We start from the raw sequence: 13,231 nt of genomic DNA, 5'->3' as shown, positions 1-13,231 counted from the left end.
TCCAAATGATGTACATACAAAAAACCAAGGAAGTAAATTAAAATGACTTCAGAATCTACAAATATTTAATACAAGACTGACGCTCACTTGAAGAATTATGTAGATTGCTAACAACGTGTAAATATAAAACAAATGAATTTCGACAAAAAGCAGAAACATATATTTTCCTTGCCTTAGTTGGCACTAAACTAAAGCAAAGTCAAGTGGCATTCGACAAAATATAGAAATGTTTGTCTCTAACTTTGAAATGATATACTAAACAGAGGAAAGACAGCTAGCCAACACTACCCACTGCCATCTCTTGTCAGATGAAGTATTGAAATTTAACCATCTTTCTCATAATATTTCTCAAAATATTTTGGTTTTAACCAGACATATAGTGTGGTATGTAGACATTCCATATGTAATCTACCTTCTCATTTTAAGGTATAATTTTCAAAACATTCTGTCTATTTTAAGTCTATGCAATTTTCATTCTAATTGTGTTCGATTTTTGTCATTGTATGGAGATAACACCCGTCCTGCACGTTGGAGCATGGCTGTAATGTTGCACATTGTACAAAAATGTTGACAGTCAATGTCCTCCAAGATTATAGCCCTTTCTATGTTTCAGTGAGAATGACCAGTAACGTGCATATTAGTAGTCATTATTGGTAAATCCAACATTTCCTGTTAAGTGAGAAACATTAGATTGAGAAAGTCAGGCTCCTGATATAACGTGAATTTGTAGTGGGAATAAATCTAGAGGGAAGAACTTGGGAACCTTAGAAAAGATACTTAATGAGTAAGTCCTGCAATATGTAACAAACACAGTGACGTGCACGGGGGGCGTCAGTTAAAAAAAGTTAACCACAACTGCTAAAATATATTCCAGATTTAATACTTTTCTTGCTGTGAGTTATAAGGTAGAAAAAATATTTCAGCTTCAAAATGAATAGGGACTTGTAGGTCTTTAGAGTAAATAAAAAAAAAACTGTGATATGTCATTAAGTGTAAGTACGCAAGAATTCACTGTTTAGTTTTAGATTTTAAAAATGTTTATAAGATCAAATGAATAGAAATAAAAGAGGATATGTTTTCTTATTGTTTTTTCTCCCTATGTGTACCAGAGGTAACCAATAGTCCCCATAGTCTCACGTAACACTTCACTCATCTCCCCCTCCCAAAAAAAAGGCTTGCCTTACGATGTTTGAAAAGTGTCTTTTTAATGCATAATAATTATACGATACTCATATAAATGTGTAATATTCAGATTCTGAAAACTTTATCCAATGAACTTCTCTTTCAATTTCTGTTGTATTAGAAAAAATAATGGATAGTATCACGTGAGGCATATCATGTAGTGTTTGAAATATTTTTAAAATACTTTAATGTAATGTACGTAACCCTCTGTATATTAGTGCAACAGGAGATATTTTTGTAGTTTAAAATAAATTAGAACATGCTTTACGATTCTAGATTTACAGAATTTGCAATGAGATTTACAGCTGACAACTACAACTTCAAATGACAAAAAAAAACCAAAACAAACAAACAATTAACAAGCTATTTGTTGTTCACTGACAGTCGTGATTTAATTTATTCTACAGACAACACTTTGACACCTGAATTTTTCTATTGTTTACGTATGCAATTCAGGAAACGGCAATAAACCTTTTAGTCAAGAACTACACCTTTGTATTAAACGTTAAGATATAAAAAACAGATAAAAATAGAAGCAACCACCACACAATGGTAAGGTATAACTACAATCATTGGGAGAATAGTGTAATTTTAATTGGTAATTTTCAAAGAAAGTGACAATGGTTCAATACTACAACAGAAACAAGATTGTAAAATGTTACAAAGCCTGTTTGAACCGTCACTTTACTTATTAATGAAAGATGAGAAGAAGCATTTCGGAATAATAATCATTTAGTTGACGATGTGATATAAAGTAAATGGGAGCCTGCACGTGATTTAACCTGTACTTGTTTTTTTTTTATCGAAATCGTTCAGTTACATGCAAAATCTCGATTGCAAAATATTTTCTTACAGATAACTAATATTTCTTATTCGTTCAAATGTAGAAAACGGTAGTTTACTAGCTAACCTGCATCTAATATCATGTGTACGTATCAAAGCCTTAGAAAATGTGTAACAAGCCATTAACTCTGGGATAAGAGTTGGAACGGCAAATGCGAAGGTCAAATCAGCCACATCTCTATTCATCCGTTCATTAACTATTTCACATAGAACAAGAGAATACATCTGGTCCACACCTGTTACTGCTACTTTTTTGTCACTTAGACCTTCCTAGACTACTTTACTTACAGCACTACCTCATGAAGTGGGCTTGTTCAATAACATTGCAGAATAAAATATCATCTTTTCATAATCCATATGCAATTCATTGATGTTCTTTTGTAATTCTTTGAGTTTGTTAATATTATCCTTTTTGATGTTTTTGATGGCTTCTCGATTTTGTCTTTCAAGAAATTGATTTTTGTTTCATTCTTGTAAAGCTTCCCTTAAATTCCTGTCACTTTCTTCCTGATCTTCTTTTCATTTTCTGTAACTTTATACTTCAGCTAAATTTAATTTTTTGGTCTCTTTCTCCTTGTTCGATTATAATTTTCTGTCCCTTTTGTCCTAATCTTCTTTCCACTGTTTCATCATTACCACAAAAATTTCAAACTCGCTTCGTCAATTCGAAATTAAGTCTTGATACTTGCAGGTTCTTTTGGGTTATTCGGTACAAGAATAATACAAATTCTAGTCCATTTAATGACAATAAAAACGTCTTATTTCTTTGGCTAGAAGTTCTAAAAATTAGATTAACAATGGTTCTGGAATAGGCCTATTACACTAATTTCATTTACTTGATAACTTTCTCTCACGCTTAAGGCATTTTTTCGTATTTCTAGCTCTTTGTAGAACCACTTGTATTTGTATTTTGTATTTATTGAAAAGCTACTAAGGCCATCTCTAATTTTGAACTACTGACCAAAGGGAAGACAACTAATCAACAGCACCCACCACCTATCATCTACACTAATGGATTGACTGTCACTCTTATAACGCGCCTACAGTTCAAAGCGCTGGGGCGTAGAAACATAAACTCAATATTCACTGAACTAAATACCATTCCAAAAACAGTTCATGCTTTAGAAATGTGCCTGTAATATTTCAGAAATATAAGTATAATAAGTGACTCTAAACGCATTGTACAAAAAATTATTAATATTCAAGAGGTCTAAACTGGCTTGAAATCGCTTAACTATGTAAACATTAGCATTTTTCGATTGATTATAAAAAAAAAGGTAATTAAAAAGGCTAGTTTCAGCTAATTTTGATTAGTTAGTAATTTTTTAATATCTGATATCTGCTATACATTAAACTAGAGCCTACAAAACAGGTTGCTATAATTCAATATGTACGTGCTTTGATATAACAGTAAACTTATGATTAAATTAATACAGAGTTGTGATAAAGGTGGATCAGTGATGGATCTGAGGGTTTATAACGCTAAAAATCAGATTTCGATACTCGCGATAGACAGGGCACAGATAACCCATTGTGTAGCTTTACGCTCAATAACAAAAAGTAAAAGAAAAAAAGGAGGTAATGACTTAGACATAAAAGTACATTATCCACAAAAAGGGGGTGGAAATATCGGTAAACATAACGGTTTCTATAAAATAGGTAGTATTGCGTAAAATGGAGAAATCAATTAGAAATGTACAAATGTACCTAGTATACAAAAGAGTATACTAGGTACGTCTAATTTCAAGGTTTTGTTTGTTTGTTTGTTTGTAGTTATGCACAAAACTACACAATGGGCTATCTGTGCTGTGCCCACCACGGGTATCGAAACCCGGATTCTAGCGTTGTAAGTCCGCAGACATACCGCTGTGCCACTGGGGGGCTAATTTCAAGCAAACTGCATTTTGCCGTTTGAAGTTGTATTGTGAAATGTTAATGTGTAAAATGTAGAAATGTACATTTAGGATAACATTTCACCGTACACTTTAAAATGTTCCTAAATATACCCCAGTAATACGTACACGTTCTGATAACACAGTGGCGGTAATAAAGGCAACGAAAAAAAAAGACAAAGAAAATTACAAAAAAGTAAACAAAAAGTCCTATAGTTTAGGAATGATATAAAAAGATAAATTCCAAAATTAACATTATTTATTATCACATACATGCGTAACCCTGTTATTAAATAATAGTCCGTAAATGCTATAGTTGCTTGGCTTAGCTGTTATTGATATTGTTTTTTGAATTTTTAACCTGTCTGTATAATTTTTTTGGCTTTTTTTTTCGATTTCCTTTTTTTCCATTGTCTTTTTACCCTTGTCTTTATTACCTAGATTCCTGGTATCATCATAACGGCCCGAACCCAGTAGCAAAATTTTTGTTTTTTGCAGTAATGAATAATTGTGGTTTAAATGATTTATTACTTTTACTAATAATCTATTTATAGATTCATCAACATTTTAGTAGCAAGGAAAAAAGACAGTAAAATCCACCAAGTATAAAATACATAAAATAAGTTATTAAGAACATCTTGTTTGTGAACTTTATTTATATTTCATTTCCCCAAACAAACATAATCAGTACTTAATTATTTTAACTAGTGAACACAAGAGGTTTCAAATTTGAGCTTTATTATCTTGACCAGTTATTTCAATCCCTACTTGAAAAATCGTTTTAAAATCTATAGTATCACTTTACTTGTTTCTATACTTTTTTATTGTAGCACTTATTTTGTTTTCGATACTTTGTATAGCAATTCTACGAATAACCAACTATCCCTACTTGCCATTGAAATTTTATTTAATTTTCCTATTTATTTGTCCAGTTTTTATATATCCATGGAATGGGAGCAACATCTATAAACTTGTACTATAGCCATATTCCTAATAGCTATAACTTTTACAAGAATCAAAATCACAATCACAAATTTATTAAATTTATTATTCTTACTTTGGCCTACAGATAAGTGTATAAAGCTGCAAAAGTAGGGATTAAATTTTATAAATTTATGATTGTGCTTTTAATTCTTGTTTCATTACTTTTTGTAGCAGAATCCCTGCTTCATTTTAAAATTCATAATTGTTAATACCCTTGTTTGTTTACTGTTTATGTTATATCTGTATAAAGTATATACTTTACTTTTAGAAATTGTCGCGTGTTTATCTATTCATACGTAGCGCCATCTGTTGGGTTTAATTGGGTTGTTTACCATTTATAAAAACAAAATATGTATATATTTATCGGAATATCAAAAGCAGATACCCACAGACCAGTCAAGTAAGCTAGAGAAATATTGTAGTGATAGTCCGAGCCGTCTAGGGGCCAGCCCCGCTGACGTGATCAGGCAGGTAGGTAGGTAGTAGACGAAAATTTTGCTATTTTAGAACTTTCTGAATTGTTATACTGAATTGTTATAGCGTATTATTAGTATATATGTGGCATCTGTCTCTATATCTCCCTGTTTGCAATTTCTTATCTCCGCTTTATTTGCCGGGTTTATATACTTAAATAGAGGGCGCCTAGAAAAGACTAGAGTTGCCAGGAACAGTGATGATCCTTCTAGAAACTCATGACGTGTTACCAACGTCACGTGACTACCGTTGTCGTGACAATTACGATATATTATGTCGAGTCAAGCCGTAAGTAAAGTGCGTGAATCGTTATGAATTCTAGCGTGTGTTAAGTTAAAGTGACTGTCGAAATTAAGTGTATTGCAAAGTTGAATTGAGAAAGAATAAACTAGTTTTATTTAAGAAAGGACTTGTATCGCTGAAGTTTCTCGGAAAGAATTTCTACGGATAATTAATAAACGGACACAGAGACGTAATAGTATGTTAATAAAGATTAGGTAAATACTTTTCTTGTTGATGATAAAATTGCATTACCATTTATTTTGCGAAATTCAGAATGTTGCCGCGCCCTATTTGTTTTACTATTAATACTTCAACTATTAAAACTAAAATATTTAAATAGATATTCTGCATAGCTTAAATATTTAGTTTCATTTCACTATTAGTTATTTGAGTGTTATCTGCAGTAGGTTTGAAATGATAAACAAGAGGGACACTTTATGGCAAGTTTATGTAAAATTATTACCATGCTGAGTTATAATTTTACTATTCTAATACATTTACCAGGAAAAGGAAACTACGTGAAAGAAAAAGGTAAAGAGAATTTTTATATATTGTGAAAAAAGAGAGAGAAAAATAAATTCAAAAGTTATTTCCTACGATTTACAATTCAGGGAAGAAATTACACCTTTTTTTTGCAATTCCAGATTCTGGTGTGGCACGTGAAAACGAAGAGCCATCCCCTGACAAATCAAACAACTGTAGCGCCGCAATTCAACGATACAAATTTACTTCTTCTCTATAAAAGTTTTGAAACCGCGTAACAGTTAAAGAAAAGAAAATACATTTGAACTCTCACACACGTTTCTCTGTCGACTCCAGAACATTTGACAAATAACAATAATACTATAAAACATCTCAAGGATTACTTGTAGTTGTACTTGCGAACATATGATACATGCTTTTTGTTGTTGTTTTGTTTTGTTTTTTTGCCGCTAGGCAGCAAATCTTAATGCACGTTAAATGAAATAATAACTGCAAAATATAAACATTATTAATAAATTATGAAGTTGAAAAAGCAGCTGTCTTGTTGTGTTTTACATTTTACAAGTTTTTGTATAATTAAACAAAGCGATTAATATACGCTAACGGAAAACATTTAATGTAAAATATTTGACGTGTGTGTGTATTTTATAGCAAAGCCACATCGAACTATCTGATGTGTCCATCGAGTGGAATCGAACCCGCTGATTTTTTTAGCGTTGTAAATCCGTAAACTTACCGCTGTTCCACCCGGGGACTATAATACCCAATTAATTATTATTATTATTTAGATAGAAAAACATGTCAGTGACAGATCAGTTTTCAAGAAGAGATATTTTATTTTTTTAGTTATATATTATTATTTGTGAATAGGACTATTGTCAGCCTCTCCAACAACAAATACACAAGGGTTTTTCTTCAAAAGGCCACGCAGTCGTCGGTTGGATCACTGTTGCTTGATCTGATACACTGCATGCTTCTTGCTGACTGGGGTTTGGGACTATTTTAGCAAGTTTAACCTTTAATGTAATAAAACACGACTCCATTTCAAAGATACAAAAATGTCACTCTGGCCCGAACTCAACAACTTCCAATTTCAGCTAACTGCTTCACTTGATCACAGACGCGTAAAATAGAGGGCAGAAAGGGCACGTGCCCCCCAGAAACAAACTATGTATCTAGCCACGATGTCGTCATTTGGTGTAAAAATAATATTCGACTAACAAAATTATCAAGTTCGTGATTAGATATTTGCGTGGAAATATCAGTGCTTTTCACATGACAAGTGTTTGGAACTGCTATTTATACTTTTCTTTCGGGACAGAATTTGCTGTTCTTTGTCATTTAATGCTAAAAAAAAACGATGTTTCTTTCGCTTGTCAAAGACTCTTAACCAATGATATAGAATAGCATTTGTTTACATTCCTATTTCCCTAACAACGTTTGGAATCCCTGTCCTCTAGGTATGTTTCTGTGTGAATTGTTAGTTAGTTAAATTATGAGAAAGCAATTAAAGTAAAATTTACATTCATAAGTAAATGATGGTTATAAAGTCAGTATGGATATTTAGAACAGTCTCTAGGTTAAGGCGGTAACGTGCCGTCGAAATATGGTGCTACGTGTGCGGCATTTCATGGATAAACCGAACACAATTACCTGATCTCCCAGTTATTTTTCGCACTGGGCCACTTCAAACTATGACCATAAAACCAAGGGTATCAACTCTTTAACGTTGAACAAATAATACATGTTGACAAGTTAATACTATTACATTTAACACACTACAAAATAGGATGTAAACCTTTTAACAATGAATAAAAAAACAATATTCGTAGAGTATTCTGAAATCCGATCCAATAATATAATCTTAGACATCCTATAAAAAAGATAAAAACATAATACAAAATAAACTCTTTAATACAGATAAGTCATACGAGAATATAATAATTAGTATTTTAGTAAAGAAACAAAGGAAAATTTATCTTGTTTGATGCAGTCAGATGTTGTATCTAAGTAGATGAAATAGTATCTTGCCTTTTAATGTCACAACAGCTTCACGAACAATCTCAGCACTGTTAATTTTGAGATGAAATGTAAGATATAACTTGCTTAGCCATATAGATAAGCCTTAGCTTTTGTAGCTGTTCAACCAGATCTGAAATTGTGGAAATTGAAACTACATCAGTGATATGGGCAATATCTGAATAACTAATTAAACTTTTCAGATTGATTCCAAAACATTCGGGAGGGGGCAAGCTTCCTCGAGCCCCTATAGCCAGATACCAATGGATATAGTGAAAACTATCTCATGAAACAATAGACAGCTTCTGTGATCTTTCCATGCTACAGAATGTAACACCAGTGCTGAATTTAGCATGTGGCATCTACCAAAGTTAGGATATTCTCAGTTAGAGATATTAGAAATATATGTTTTAAGAGCGTGAAATGCATAAAAGGTTATAAGAAATACAATCCACTGGTTTATAGAAAAGACACTGGGAGAATTATTGTAACACTGCAGCACCTAACATTTCTCAAGGAATCAATCACTCAAACCTTTGTCACAAGTGTATCTTTCAGTTGTTGGTTATAATGGTTAACTTGTATCTCCAGACAGTCCCATAATAAGCAGTCAGCAAAAGGGTAGTCAGAAGAGTATGATTTTCAAGCAAGATATAAGTGGATACTGAGATCCTGCTATTCACTAGATGTTATCGTAAGAAATGTATTTATTGAATGGTGGACATGAGGTGAGAATTTATCCTTAATGAATGTGACATCAAAAACACATCCACGCTGTTGGAGTTGGGTATGATGAGTGTATGAACATCTTATGATAATACTGTTCATGCACTGTAAATATCACCAAGGAACAGTGTGTTCAAAGAGGAATGGTCCCTGGGATCAAGTCAGTAGCGATATAGCATCAAGTGATTTTTTAGGCTATTGTTCTACAATGGCCTGCTGATTTTCACTGCCCCAGATAATACAGTTATGATTATGTACATGAAGAATGAAATAAGCTTCATCTGTCCACAGGATGCGCGATTGTCACTTTTCATCAACTGTAACAAGAGCCATGAACTCCAATACAGATGTTGTTTTTCAGGATTCATATCCTTTCACTATTAACTCTTGAAAATGACAAACAGTGTTTGAGGTTAATGTGTGATCTTTCCAATGATGTTTCTGAGCTTGGACGATTGGCTACACCTCCTTTCCCTTCGAAGTTTCTAACCCATCTGTTGTCAATAAAAGTTATGGTATAGTTATGATCCGCTGTTTCAAATTTACCATTGTGTTGTGTCTTCTACTGCTACCGACAGAATAGCAATTCTCTGTTCAATATTCCAGTCTAATTTACTTGCAACTATGTGTGTGTCGCCCACTGGTGCTGTTTTCACAAACCAATAAAAGAGATTACTCCTAATTCCTTAAGAAAGTGTGCAAAATATTTCGCCTTGAAAAGTTTTAACGTTTATAAATGTTTCATGTTAAAAATAAAAGGTTTCAAAGAAACCTGATCCTAAAGCAAATAAGCAAAAACGTGATTTAAAAAGAAAGTTGACGTAAAACAAAGAAAAATATGATTTAAAACTTTTTAATACCTTTTGTTCATATCAGATAAAAATCAAATTAAATTTCTTAGCAAACTCAATCGCTTAGTTCACTAAAAATTACTTGTAAGTTCTAATTTACAACGTCTCTGTAGGTTTATAAAAATAAAAACTATTACTTTATCTTGCATATTCAAAAGACGAGGGCGGTTAATATCTTCAAGTATGCAGCCTAGGAAAAAATATCAAATTTTATAGGTGAATATAAATTACAAAATATACTAATATTCGTGGACAGATCACACATAGTTCAAGAAATGTAAACTTTATTTTTTCAGCTCATAAAAAAATTAAAAGGCAATTAATTTAACGACATATATCTAGATATAAAAAATATTTTATGCTGTATAAAAACAAGTTAAGAAAAAAAAAAGACTTTCACTCAATCCCAAAATGCATCAGTTCGTAGTTCAAACACTTTATATGAGTTACATTAACTTGATAAGGATTACATTACGTTAAGTTGTATAATGCAGAATATTGTATCCAAAGACTTAACCTTCTCATTTTTCCCAACTTCACACCTATTTTAATTACTGTTAGCTTCATTTTTAATAGTTTTACTATTTTTAGCATTTAAATTAACAACATTAATGTTAGGAGTTGACTATTAACGATTTCCTCTGACTGTATCTTGAATTTATTATATTTGCTATTTATGCGTTGATACCTCAATTGAATGTTTATGTAATTTGGAGTGATAGCTTTCTTCGTTTCCTCGAGCACCTTTAGTAATAAAGATTTATGGAGTATTTTTTTCTTTGTTTGTTTGTTTTTGTGCGCTCTATTCTAGGATATTGGTAAAAGTGCTTATTAAACAGCAAGAACCTATTAGTTGATAAAGATGCATGAAATCAAAATACCTTTATAGAAAAGTAGATTCGTGTAAATAATGGCGACAAATTACACGTAAGTCTAGTAAACCTGCATCTGTTTGATGGAATCGCTTAAGCGAGACTTGTAGATGCTTTAAACAGGTTAAATATTGGAATGGCTGAACGACATAGCAAGTCTCTTGCTACCTCTGCTTAGTGTTTCTGAGTCAGCACTCGAAGCCGTGAGACATGTAATAGAAAAGCAGATGGGAGAATGATAGTTCATTACTGCCAAACATGTTAGCAGTTTCACCTAGCTGAGAACAAGGTAAAATACCATACAGAATTAAAGAAATACATTAGAGAAACCATAGCAATAGAGAAGAACAGGAAGTGAACAAGAAATGTGAAAAGTCTGTTCCACCAATCACAGCCCAGTAAGCTTTGTGAAAGTCTGCAGATGACGAGTGGTGGATTTTAGAGTGGCACCAACACTAATTTAAATTTGAAAACAATTCGTCAGGTATTTGCCACATATTAACCTGATGGACGTAGACTGAAAAACGTGAAACTCCAGCTGGCCAATCCTAAAGTAAAGTTAATGTGGGTTCCGTAGCTTACATTCTTGGTATTGATCTGATGCAAAATTGAAAATAAATCAATGCATGCATAATCAGAAACTTAACAGGGTGTGTAGGGTGAGAGTGAGTCCCAATAGAATTTAGAAATATGGAAAATGCATGTAGTACAACTCTAAAGTTTTGTACTAGCAGGGATTTTCCAAAACTGTGGTTTATGAATGGTTTGTTTGTTTGTTATGGATTTCGCGCAAAGCTACACGAGGGCTATCTGCGCTAGCCGTCTCTAATTTGCAGTGTAAGACTAGAGGGAAGGCAGCTAGTCATCACCACCCACCGCCAACTCTTTTACCAACGAATAGTGGGATTAACCGTTACATTATAACGCCCACACGGCTGAAAGGGCGAGCATGTTTGGTGGGACGGGGATTCGAACCCGCAGATTGTGAGTCGAGCGCCCTAACCCCCTGGCCAGTTTATGAATGGAAGACCAGTTCTAAGTAACAATTATGGATTCGAGTAGATCCCTATTCTGTGAGCTGCCACCTCTTAAGTAGTAGTTTTGTCAAAAGTTAATGACTGTCGGTATGTTAAGCAACTAAGCTTCTGCCGTCGTGAGAGTAGACAGGTTAAAAGCTCACAATAAAATGGCTGTAATTAATGGGTTATCACTCACGCCTCAAATAACTAATAATGTCGATATACTTCACAAACACCTCAACCTATTATAGAAGATAATCTAACTTTACTGCAAAATGAGAAACTGGTAGATCTTCTATTTGAGATTACAGTTGGATAGTTCATCAGTAATTTAGAACCAGAATGATACCAGAGAAACCCATGCAAGCGGCTGATATAAGCTATACCCAAAACTTGATTGTGAGTGAATTTGAGTATATGCTCTAAAAAAAAAAAAAAAAATTTCTGAGATTGATTGTTTATCATTGTGGAATAGAAAAGAAGGGACTTGGTGGTTCTGCTTTAACTTCAAGAAAATTAGAAAAGCCTTTTATTATGAGTTCAGTGACTTGGATTGCTTAATTTGGCATCTGGGTTTTGTCAGATGGAAGTGAATGAATACTGTATTCAGCAACAGTAATGGCTTATACAATTTCAGGGTGATGCCCTTTAGACAATGCAACACTCTCACCAGGTTTCTGCAGCTAATTAACTAAGCACTCTGGACTTTAAATAGAGCATTTCATCCAGTATGTTTGTGACGTATGAGTATTTGCAACAACCACTATCTTGAACAACTTAACAGTACTTAAGAAGAGACTTCAGATTACTCACTGGAAGTTCAAATAAAAAAAAAACTCATATACAGACACTGCAGCCTCTCTTAACAACTGTGTGGAAATCCATGTTGCACAGTTGATCCAGGCTGAAAACAGGATAGAGGGCTCAAAAGTTTCCTGGTTTTCATTAAATTAAAAACACTTCATTGTAAACTCCAGTATGATAACAGTTTCACTGTCTGTACTAAACAAGATTGAACATTATGCATGTGCAATCCAAGGTTAAATCAAAGATGAATGTCACTACTATCACTTAAGCATTCACAAAACATGTTATATGATATTATTCCTGACTCAATAGTTAAAGGCATTCATCCTACTGGGGATTAGTTACGAAACAGAGATATGGATCTAATCTTTATAGAGCATGAATATGTTATGCAGATCTGGCCATTTTCAGTCCAGATCTACATACAATTAACCATGTTCGTGCCAGATCCAGAATATACTTTAGATATCTTGCAGAATTCACAGCATCTCTGGTATATGCTTGAAAGAACTCACTATATTCACCTTACACGTAGATCTGATATACATTTGCCAGATCTACAGGATGCATTGACATGATATTCCTTTTTAAACAATGTCAATAAATATTTCTAAATCATCTTATTGTTTTACAAATTTATTATAAAATTCTAGACTTAAATATATTAAAACATAGCATATCTATCCTGCACATAGTAATTTAACTTGTATCTTACATTGGAAATTTCTCCAAAAATTTTTACATTGGAAAAACACACTGCATTGGAAATTTAGCTTTTTAAAAGTTGCAGTGTCATA

This window comes from Limulus polyphemus, unplaced genomic scaffold, assembly GCF_000517525.1.
Source record: "Limulus polyphemus unplaced genomic scaffold, Limulus_polyphemus-2.1.2 Scaffold2352, whole genome shotgun sequence".
Classification (NCBI taxonomy): Eukaryota; Metazoa; Arthropoda; class Merostomata; order Xiphosura; family Limulidae; genus Limulus; species Limulus polyphemus.
This window is presented reverse-complemented; position numbering follows the sequence as displayed.